This window comes from Schistocerca serialis, chromosome 6 (assembly GCF_023864345.2).
Source record: "Schistocerca serialis cubense isolate TAMUIC-IGC-003099 chromosome 6, iqSchSeri2.2, whole genome shotgun sequence".
Lineage (NCBI taxonomy): Eukaryota > Metazoa > Arthropoda > Insecta > Orthoptera > Acrididae > Schistocerca > Schistocerca serialis.
Window position 1 is genome coordinate 228,945,208 of NC_064643.1, and position 11,114 is coordinate 228,956,321.

Sequence of the window (11,114 nt, forward strand, 5' to 3'; positions counted from 1 at the left end):
GGATAACACGAGATGTTTACCGTAGCGCAGCTCACATGCGATACACCGCGGTGTATTGTGTATTGACAAAACCATAGATTAACGAACGAATAAAATGCACTGAGGTATATAATTAATGGATAATTGGGGATGAAATAAGAAAAACATAACGAAAGGAAATAACATAATGATATGTTATATAGAGCCATTTTGTGAAATGAGGCGAACTGCAGGAAGAGATGCCTGAGACGATAACCAGCAAAAAGATCATATGGACATACCGCCGGAAATGCGTTCCAAAAGAGGCACACCCACTTGGAGTGGGAGATAAAAAGATCTTTTATAGAATAGGTTTTAATGATAGAAATCACACGTGAGACACACCAGCCGAGTGGCAATATTCTGTCTGTACTACATTTTAGCTCTATTGTGTAAGTGACTAGTGAATCGTTAGCACTGGTTCATCTCAATGTATGGGTGGGGATTATTGGCGACCAACTCGTGGGACCAAGCATCCTTCCACAACGCCACACAGGCGAGGCATATCTGCATTCCCTGTGAGCTATGCAGACTCTCCTGCTGGAAAACGTGCCTATGGTGCTACGAAGGGTAACATGACTGCTACATGTTAGTGCTCCAACTTAATTACACATTTCTGTGCGGAGCAATCTCAACAGCTTCTACGTCTACCTCCTACTAACGCTGAACCGGCGCTGGTGACTCCACTAAAACGTTAGTCAGGCAGAACATTCCCATCTGCCTGGTATGTTTTCATTGAAAGCAATACTGCTGAAGACTTTTTATCTCCACCTTCAGGTGGGTGTACCTCCGTTGGAACCAATTACTGGCCATATGCTCTTATACATTTTTTGCTACTTATCCTCTCAAGAACAGTTTCTACATTTTGTCCCCATTTAGTATAGTCACTCCAGATATCCAATGTAGCACGTTAAGTCACAGTTCTCCACTGACTCCGTTCCCCAAATACTAACATCTCCACTACCCTGCGGATAGCCTCTTGTGGTAGTCTTTGGATTTCTTTAGTGGAAATAACAGTGACAACTAAAGCTTGAGTAAATCCTGGAGGAGTGTTCAGATAGAATAACGGTTAAGGCGGCTGCTACGCAATTAGCGGAAAATCTGGGATCAAGACCCGACCTGGCAAGAAATTAACCAGTCTCTGAAAAGCCCTGCGTATATGTCGTCGTGTGTTCAGCATAGAACTGAAAAGATACAGCAGCTAGATCGGCTTGGTTTTAGACCCCGTTACCAGTAGCGATCCAACCCTTAGCAATGCACGGAAGAATAGAGAGAACTGAAGATACCTGAATCTGTCAACTAGAATATTCCGTCTGATCACAAATGTCTTGCAAACATAACATTACCAGTCGCTCCCGCAGAGAGAATGGGGAATTCCGAGACTAATTTGATTCCTGACGAATAAGCGACATATCGTAGTAAAAAATGTGGCAGTTTGAACCCATCAAAATTTCTTGAAACAACAGGAGAATGCATGGTTTCCTTTAGTTGTAGAAACTATTCTCGTACAATATCAATGCAAAATGTTGATATTTTTGTTTCAGTAGCCTTAACATGTCGAAGCTAACAACAGTAAGTGACGCGACAATGACAACAAGCAGATGGCTCACCAGTTTATTTTCAACATGTTAACATTCTTGAGCAACACTACGGCGTTTCTTTGCTAGAGATGAATGCATTGTTAGCTCTTGCTAACATTAGAAGAAAGAACTATGTAATAAATTGAAGTTAAATAGAAACATCTAAAATGTGACGTAGAATCTTAAATGTCATCATCTTTGGAAAATTAAATAAAGGACAGTATCTGTTTGACGAAAAAGGCTAAAAATTTACATTTCTATAGTCAGATTATTCGGGATTTTAGTACTTGTGACTTTAGTACTTGTGAACAAGGAGTGGCTCAGAAGGAAAGAAGATTTAATGTCAAAAAACGACGGGCATTGGTAATGAGATACAATAAAACGAAATGAGGCTGCCAGTCGAGTGAGTGACGAAACTGTTACGTGTGTACACGGTCCTATAACCCTTAAACCCTACCTGGGGTACTATAGTATCCCATGCTATGTCGATTTCCCAGTTATTGAAGCGAGTTGGCAGCACTGACTTATAATAGGTGATTAACCATATAAACTGGAAACGTGTGTTTTTGTTTGAGATATAGCACCCTTTTTGTTATTCTCAAGACGATTGTTGGGTTATCACAAATTGAATAGCGCTAACCAAACAAAGAAATGGTCACGAACGTTAGCAGAATGAAATTATGGAACTATTGCTTAAGTGAAATGTTGAATACTCCCATATAAGTGGCTTCTTTTCAGACAGTGAACCAGATGGGCAACTGAAAACAACAAGCATGAAGGAAATAATGATGATGAATACGCTAAGGGAAACAATCGTACAGGGAATATTGCTAAGTATATTTCAATAATAAGTGAAAGCAACAGGCCTAAAAAATAGTGATGATGAATTTTCTAAGCGAGATGGTCATTCATGAAATGGGGACAAGTGTGTTTCAGATACGTATACTCCTTCTGGTGAACACGACTCAAGTAGTCAATCTGAATATCTCCTTTGAGTGATTGATGTGCCTGATAGACTTGCTGGTAAGAACAAATACAAATGGTGTGCTAAAAAGTCAAAGAATGTAACGTGTCCTGCAATAAATATTGTGCTTTATCTCCCTGGGAACAAATGTACCACGGGAAACATGGCCCATTGAGTCAAACTATGCGAGTTATTTTCAAACGCAGGATTTTTCACGCAGCGTTCAGGGTATTCCAGCGATCAATATCAAAGAAGTGAAGATGAAGAAGCTGCTTCTGGTAAGACTATCATTTACTCATTGAAGGCACTTGATGCTTGCTGGATGGAGCTTTGAAAATAAATTCTCTAACCACGTTTGAACTATTTGATATACACAGAGGTGTAGTCTGTTTCCGTGGTAGAATGTCAAAGGCAAGATTTGAACTCCTGACCAACTGCTTACGCTTTGATGATACCGAAAGTAAGTGTGGACATCGAATGAATGACCGACTCGCTGCAGTACGACAGGTTTTTTATCACATAATCAAAGCCAGCCAGGAATTTATATGCCGTCACGGTACTGTACGGTTGATGAGTAGTTATTTGGTTTCCGGAGGCGCTGTATTATTAAGATGTTATTCCCATCAAAACCTAACAAATATGGAATTTAGATAATAGTGATGTGTGATGTTGAAATATTTTGTATATTAAATGTAATAGTCTATACCGGTAAGGATTCAACTCCTAAGTGAGTTCTTGTTGCTCAGTGTTAGTCTACGGGCATGATCAAATCTGCTCATGGTACTAACACAAACTGCACTTTTGATAACTGGTTCATTTCTGTGCCACTGGCAAATTGTTCAGTAATCACTCTATAACGATGGTGGGAATAACGAAGTGAAACAAGGCGAGAGTATGAGAGTCGAATAGTCAGAATTACCGAAATCGTAGAGTTCAACAGTGCTACAAAGGACTGCGTTATTGCTTTGATAATTTATGACATACCAACTCGGTGTAGCTGAGTGCTCGCAGATGGCCTGTATGCGTATTCTATGGGTTCCTGAAAGCCGTTCGACTCTGTGGTGCTTCTGTTGTGTTCTGATTCAAAATCTAAAGAATCCGTGCCAAATCGGCAAAATATCTATAGAAAGCTACTGAATTATAAGCCCGCATATTGAGGCACTAATTAAGATCCAATGTTTGTCTCGTGATCTCTAAGAAACAATCGCGGGGAATCTGCGCACTCCAGTACAGGAGCACTCTCTATCCAAGGGCACACTATTTCAGGGAGATGTGCCTTCTGTACCCGAAGCAAGGGCGTAAATGTAAAACTTCCAGCAACAAACGCAAAAAAATTCGTACCTGCAGTACATCAAGTAAAAATATGTCCGTAATGTGAAAATTTACATGGTGTACTCGGTACCACGGGTAGAGTTAATTTAACGACAGGGATGGATAGTATTTGAGAATTAAGATGTACGAGGGCCCAAATTATTACTACAATCTCAACTAAAAAATATATATTGAACTTTAAAAGCAAATTGATCCGTATATTCTATATCAGAATGGAACATAAAAAATTGATATCACTCATTATGCAACAGTTCTGTTGGTTCGCTTCTAATTGACGCCTAACTCGAGTCTCTTCAAAGAAAAATCCGATGGTACGAGCGCACATCCTCATAAACCTCAAAAAGGCTCTTGCTGTAACAAAACAGTTGCACGATAAAACGTGCTCGACAAAAGGCTCCCGCGTTGAAAATTAAAATTACGGTTAACAACTGTCATGTGCTAATTTAAAGTTGAGTATTTTGTTATACGTCTTTATATGTGCAAAATCGGTGATCATTTGTACTGTGGGGACGTTGATCGGTACTTGTCGGTAAAACAGGAGGTGGTCGGTGTAGTGCATGAAATTGATTTACTTATTACATTGTGCATGGTGGGGTGTAACAGCATGGTACACAGAGTGGAAAAATGATCGATATTAGTAAACTCTTCGTATCTCATAAACGAATGAAAATGAGGGAATGGCGCATTCATAAACCATTCAATCTTAAATTTGAAAAAGTTTCATGAAGGTGTAAAAATGCATATGAATTCCGAATGGCTAAACCAGCAGTTGAAAAATCAAGTACTTTTGTTAAAATTATGACTAACAAAAATAAAAATGTGGAAGAAGTCGTCAATGATAGTCTTGCTAAATTACTACAAATTAATCGGACTAAGCTGACATCAATAATTTGTTTCTTCGGAATTGTTTTGGGTTTCCATGTCTTGCCTTTAAGAGGAGAATCAAATTCAGTTATTGTTTTCAGCGGTTTAATCCAGTTTACAGTACTTTCTAGTGACGAACCATTGCTGAAACGTTTTGAAAATACCCCTAAAAATGGCACCTGTATTTCTCATAGAGTCCAAAATTAATCAGATTATTTTACAAACCGTACAATTTTATGTTACGCATTATCCAACAGGTTGTACGTGAGTGGGAACACGACGTGGTTTCCATACAAATCGATTTTAAAATCGATGTTGAAACTTGTAATAGTTGTTCCAAAGCGCAAAAAGTGTGAAGTGATATTCATACGAGATTTTCATTTGTAATAAAACACTTAAGTGAGAGAACAGTGCATACGATGGGACCAATAGAAAATAACGTAAATGGCAGGAAAATGTAAAACTTGAAAATGTAAAAACAGCGCCGCGAGGGATTAGCCGAGCGGTCTGTGGCGCTACAGTCATGAACTGTGCGGCTGATCCCGGCGGATGTTCGAGTCCTCCCTCGGGCATGGGTGTGTGTGTTTGTCCTTAGGATAATTTAGGTTAAGCAGTTTGTAAGCTTAGGGACTGATGATCTTAGCAGTTAAGTCCCATAAGATTTCACACACATTTGAACATTTTGTAAAAACAGCGTTTGTTATATGTAACAAGGAAATGTGGTTCTGTCTTAAGTAAACACAATTTTTGCTTGTTTTATGCCCCTGTATGTTTCGGAGAAGTTTCCCATCATCAGTGGATTTTATTTTGTTACCTCATTATCACATACTGAAGTTCACAATTCTATTTGGCATCTGCAGGACAACTATAATTATCCTCCCAGTATGTCATTTTCTGTAGCTCTCGTGTTTCAGGTGTCCGAGTTGAGCTTCCTAACACACACCGTTTCAGTGTTGCACAAAAATTACTTACTGGAAGGGAATTATCATAGCTGCGCTGCAAATACCAAATACCAAACATATTTGTGAACACCAATATGTAATAATATAATGAAACAAAAAACGCTGAAGATGCAGAAACTTCTCTGGAACATGTACGGGAAGTAAAACAAGAAAAAATTGTGTTTTTTCAAGTCAGAGACAGTTTCCTTATTAAATAATAGGAGGCCCAAACGCGGATGAGGAAAGATGATTAACTCGTATTTTACTATAATTATACCTGCTATCTGGTTTATATTTATAACACTGACCTGGGGCTAAAAGTGTTCTGTAGAATCAAATGTCTTGAAAATTTCTAAATAAAATGTACGGGGAAAATGTTTTGTCGCTACTGACACGAAAACTTGCAGCCATGCCTGCATACGAGTATTACCACAAAGTTTTCAATTATTACCCTGAAAAAGGAAGTAGTGTAATAAGTTTTTTGTTTGTTTATAAGTAAATGTCAACTTCCGTGTACGCAAAGAAATCATCGCGCCACAGCACCATACCTTGCCGTTAGAGGAGCCATAACAAAATGGCCCAGTCTGTTAATGAAGTAGAGGAAAGTACGGTAATTCGTCCCCGGCACGAAAATTTAATCTGTCTGAACTGGACTGCCACAGTTGCAACATTTCTGCTGTTGCACAGCCTCTGTGGGCTTCTTAATGCGTCTGAGCAGTCGCAAAACCCAGCGAATGGTGACCTTCGTTATGTTCGAAATGTTCAAGACGTATCTCCTCTACTGCCGTCGACGGGGTCACCACTACCCTTGCGATTCTCAGTCTTCAGAGAGAGGTGGTCTTTGTTCTACCTCACTCAGACTTATTTGACCACACAGAAAGCGTCTGCAGCGCCTAACCGTTGTGTCCTACAATGGTGCATTGTTGCTGTACATTTCCGCCATCTCAGCAGGTGTTACAGTAGCTTTTCTCCACTTAAAATGCGGAATCAAATTATAGCTCGATACTACACTTTGTTAATGGCTTACGATATCAATTTTTGCCTCCCCTAGCGGTGTACTTCCTGTCCTGTTGCGAAATTTACTTTTGTCGTCTTCATTCCTTTTAAACATTTAAGTTAGACAGCGCTATATTGACCAGCTTTTCTTTGTACACACGTCAACACCGTCTTGTCTTTTTCCGCATGCCTTACCTGTGTAACTTACGTTAATGTGGATTGCCCGTCTTTTCCGCATTCTGGTACTATTCCTCACACAAGTTGATCACATTATTTCACGTTACAATGACCAAGGTTTTCTTTAGTAACCCGTTCTCATTTCAGTGTGCATTCTTACAGGTTTTTTCTGAGAAATGTAACATTAATAATTACCAAGCAGTGTACGTATTGATGATTGCAGACTTTCTCGGCATATTTCAGCTATGAAATCTTCTAGGATTATCAGCTTAGTGGTGTCGTCGTCTTGTCGCAACGTTTCAATGGATTCACTATCAACCATCTTAAGGCAAAATGATAGGGAATCACTGAAACGTTGGGACAAGACGATGAAGCCACTCGGCTGATAACCCTAGAAGATTTCATAGCAAAAATACGCCAAGAAAGCTGACAATCTCATATATCATTCCTCTACGTGGAGGATTTACAGCGCAGCTACAAGACGCTGCAGAAATTACCGATCAAGAAGAGTAAGCTGCTCAGCAGATTAGCCTTCTTATACATGCATTTCGCCCGAAGTTGATGGCTACGGACTCTACTGAAACATTCCGACAAGTCGACGACGCCACTCGGCTGATAACCCGAAAAGCTTTCATAGTGTACGTTTTGCCTATTACATGCGATTACCATTTCACGACGCCTTACCCTTCCTAAAATTCCTTTCATTATCAGCTATTATACCCATCTAGGTTTCGTCTGTCGTATGGACTGTCAACCAACGGCCTTGCCTCAGTGATAACACAGGTTTCCGTCAGCTCACCGAAGCTAAGCGCTCTCGGGCTTGGCTAGCACTTGGATGGGTGAGCATATGGGTCTGCCGAACGCTGTTGGCAAACGGAGTGCACTTAGACCTTGTGAGGACAGTTCAGGAGCTGCTTGACTGAGAAATGGTGGCTCCCTTCACGAAAGCTGACAACGGCCGATAGAGAGGTGTGCTGACCACATGCCTCACTGTATCCGCATCTAGTAACGCCTATCGTTGAGGATGACACGGTGGTCGGTCGGTAACGTTGGGCCTTCTCAGGCCTGTTTGGAGTTTTCTTGGTATAAACTGTCAGCTTCATGATGGTGAGCTGTTTTCCAGACACCAGTTGAAGAACAAATATTTTAAGGGCAGCTTAAAATGATCTGCATGTCAGAAGACGTCATTTAGCACGTTTTGAAAGCTGCACATTACCATACCGTCGAAACGAACGTAATTGATTTTCAAACATCACGAACACCACCATTATTCCGTAGCAGTACAGACCTCATCACCTCTGTGTATTTGTGACAATCATGTTAACTGCCAGTCTGCATTAAACATTCGTCAGCTTTGTGGCCTACCCACAGTTTTTAAACCCACGATTACAACAATTTAAAAGATATAACTTTTTGGCTGGAAAGTGGTTTTATCTCCTGCCAGCCCCCATCTTCACGTAGAGTAGAAATATAAATAAAAAAACGTCGCTAGAAGTGTATGAGAAGACATTTCTTAACATCTTGTTTGCTACAGTGAAGGTTTTTAGGGTGGCGGTTCAATCGAATTAATTGAATTGTATGGAACAGATGCAGACAACAGTCACCACTAGAGGACAAAATTTTCTGATGGTAAGAGATTCTGTTATTCCATGGTCCTTATGCTTCGAAAAGGAAGTACGTTATGTTCAGAACAGAGTGCTGTATGACAATTCTAGGCCTTTTTTTACCACCATCGGTTAAAATTGCACAGTGGGGCCTGTGTATTGGTGCTGAAGATCGACAATGTCATTGTATGGATACTAATGTCTGAATTACTCTCAGCAAAGCTTCCACAAAAATTATTCAAAGATACTTCAAATGACTGGTAATCTATGTCACGGCAATTTTGTATTTTGATCAAAGACAAATTAATGGCTGAACACTGTTTGTGTTTCTGGAAAAATCGGTTGCAGCCCTGTTACTTTGTAACTATTTGAACAAATTCCACTCATGTTATGTGGTTGAAATCCTGTTAGAAGGATCTTTCCAATACTACAGAAAAAAGTGTATACGGGATGTCCATAATTAAAGTTTCTAAACGCTGTAGAAAGAGAACCACTACTCAGAACGACGTCAAATAAGAGCTGCATATTATTGACGCTGGAGGGAACGTCATGGAAAACAATTAACAAAAAGTTCGCCAATATATGGCGTTGTAAGTGTCAGAATATGCACATCAACAGAAGCCCATCACAACTGTCCCCATGAACGATCACGTGCTAGTGGTAAGGCTCGTTTACAAGGACGGTGACTGAGCACCAGTAGCCCTGCTGAAGTTGCGGACACCCAAGACTGTAGAAAAAGACATTGTTCAGATGCCTGTTAAGGGTCAGGAGAAAATGATTACAAAATTCTAAAGGACATGTACTTCTGAAGTGCAGTGTGGCAGATGGAGGAAAGCAGATGTTCCGATGTCTGTCGAAGCTATGGCCACAGTATTACAAGAGGGGACGAGCGGTGGTGTGAAGATGTCCGACTGCTGTAAATGCCTGCAAGCATGCTAGATGAATTCTTACGACAGCTCCTACGTTGCTATCTACACAAAATTACCCGTGTTCAGGAGCTGCTTCCTGCTGACTTGCCAGCAAGACAAACTTTTGCACTGGAATTTCTTGCTCGCGTGGAAGTGGACAAAGAATAGCTATGGAAAATTCTGCAGACAGACGAAGCACGATTCCATCTTCAAGGATATCTCAATACGCAGAATTACAGAATATGGGTAACGGAAAATCTGCACGCATATCAACCGGTACCATCTAATTTTGCGATGGTGATTGGCGGTGAATGTTGGCGGCATTGTTTACCATAGGGTCGTATTTTTTTCGAGGAGTTGAGTCCTGCGGGTACTGTTATGTGCACCCTCAACAGTAAGTGCTATGAGAGTGTTTTCCACACCAATGTCATTCCAACCTTTCAACAGCGTGGATATGTGGGTAGGATCATTTTTATACAAGATGGAGCTCCTTCATACATTGCACAGCTAGTGAGGCGGCTTCTGCAGAGATATTTCGGAAATGCTAGAATTATCAGCTATCATTTCCCTGCAGCCTAGACGCCCAGATCACTTGGTCTTAATCCGTGTGATTTCCGCCTGTGAGGTTATCTGAAAGATGTGTCTAGTGCTCCAGTTACGAGTGTAGCTGAACTGAAGGCACGCACCGCGCAACGCATTCTGAACGTGATCTCCGAGAGACTCCGAACTGTTTTGGAGCATGTAGTTCCTCGATTTCAGCTTGTGGCAGGAAACGATGGACAGCATATTGAACATGTCTAGCGTCAGTCTTACGAAAATTTAGGAATCGATGTCATTTTGCTTTGTGTGCGATTTTTTGCCCCAGGACAATTAAAAACTGATGTAATTTTGTTTTTATGCGTTTTTTAGCCATCAGCCGAGTTAAAAATCGATTTTTACCATCCAATGTGATAAGTTCTTACCGTGATGAATGGGCTTGTGTAGCTAACATTGTCACAACTGAAGGGCTTATTTCAATAGTGGTACAAGTCCATTTTTGTTCATTCTGAGATAGAAAGTCCTAAAGTTAAATGAGCGCTGAAAAATCTGCAGTTCAGATACGAGAAATATTCCAGTGTATATACTTGAATATTTCTGGTATCTCAACTACAGATTTTTCAGCGCTCATTTAACTTTAGGACTCTGTATCTCAGAATTAACAAAAATGGACTTGTACCACTATTGAAATAACCCCTTCAACTGTTCACTGCCATATTTATGCATTAATGTACGTTGAAAGGTACAGGCTGTGTGTTGTACAACTCAGCCTGCCGGAGTGGCCAAGCGGTTCTATGTGCTACAGTCTGGAGCCGCGCGACCGCTACGGTCGCAAGTTTGAATCCTGCCTCGGGCATGGATGTGTGTGATGTCCTTAGGTTAGTTAGGTTTAAGTGGTTCTAAGTTCTAGGGGACTGATGACCTCAGAAGTTAAGTCCCATAGTGCTCAGAGCCATTTGAACCATTTTGTTGTGTAACTCAAACCATAGCCGTAGTATTGCGATGTGTCTGTCGTTTGTAGCAGACTCCATCTGAAACGTCCCCTTTGAACAATTTATACACGACTGTGCTTAACCTGACACACAATGTTTTTAGCGCAACGCAATCTGACTTTCAAAATTCCCTACTAAAGAATGGCCCTGACTAACGTTAAACTATACCTTTCGCAAATCACTTACCTCACAAAAATCTCC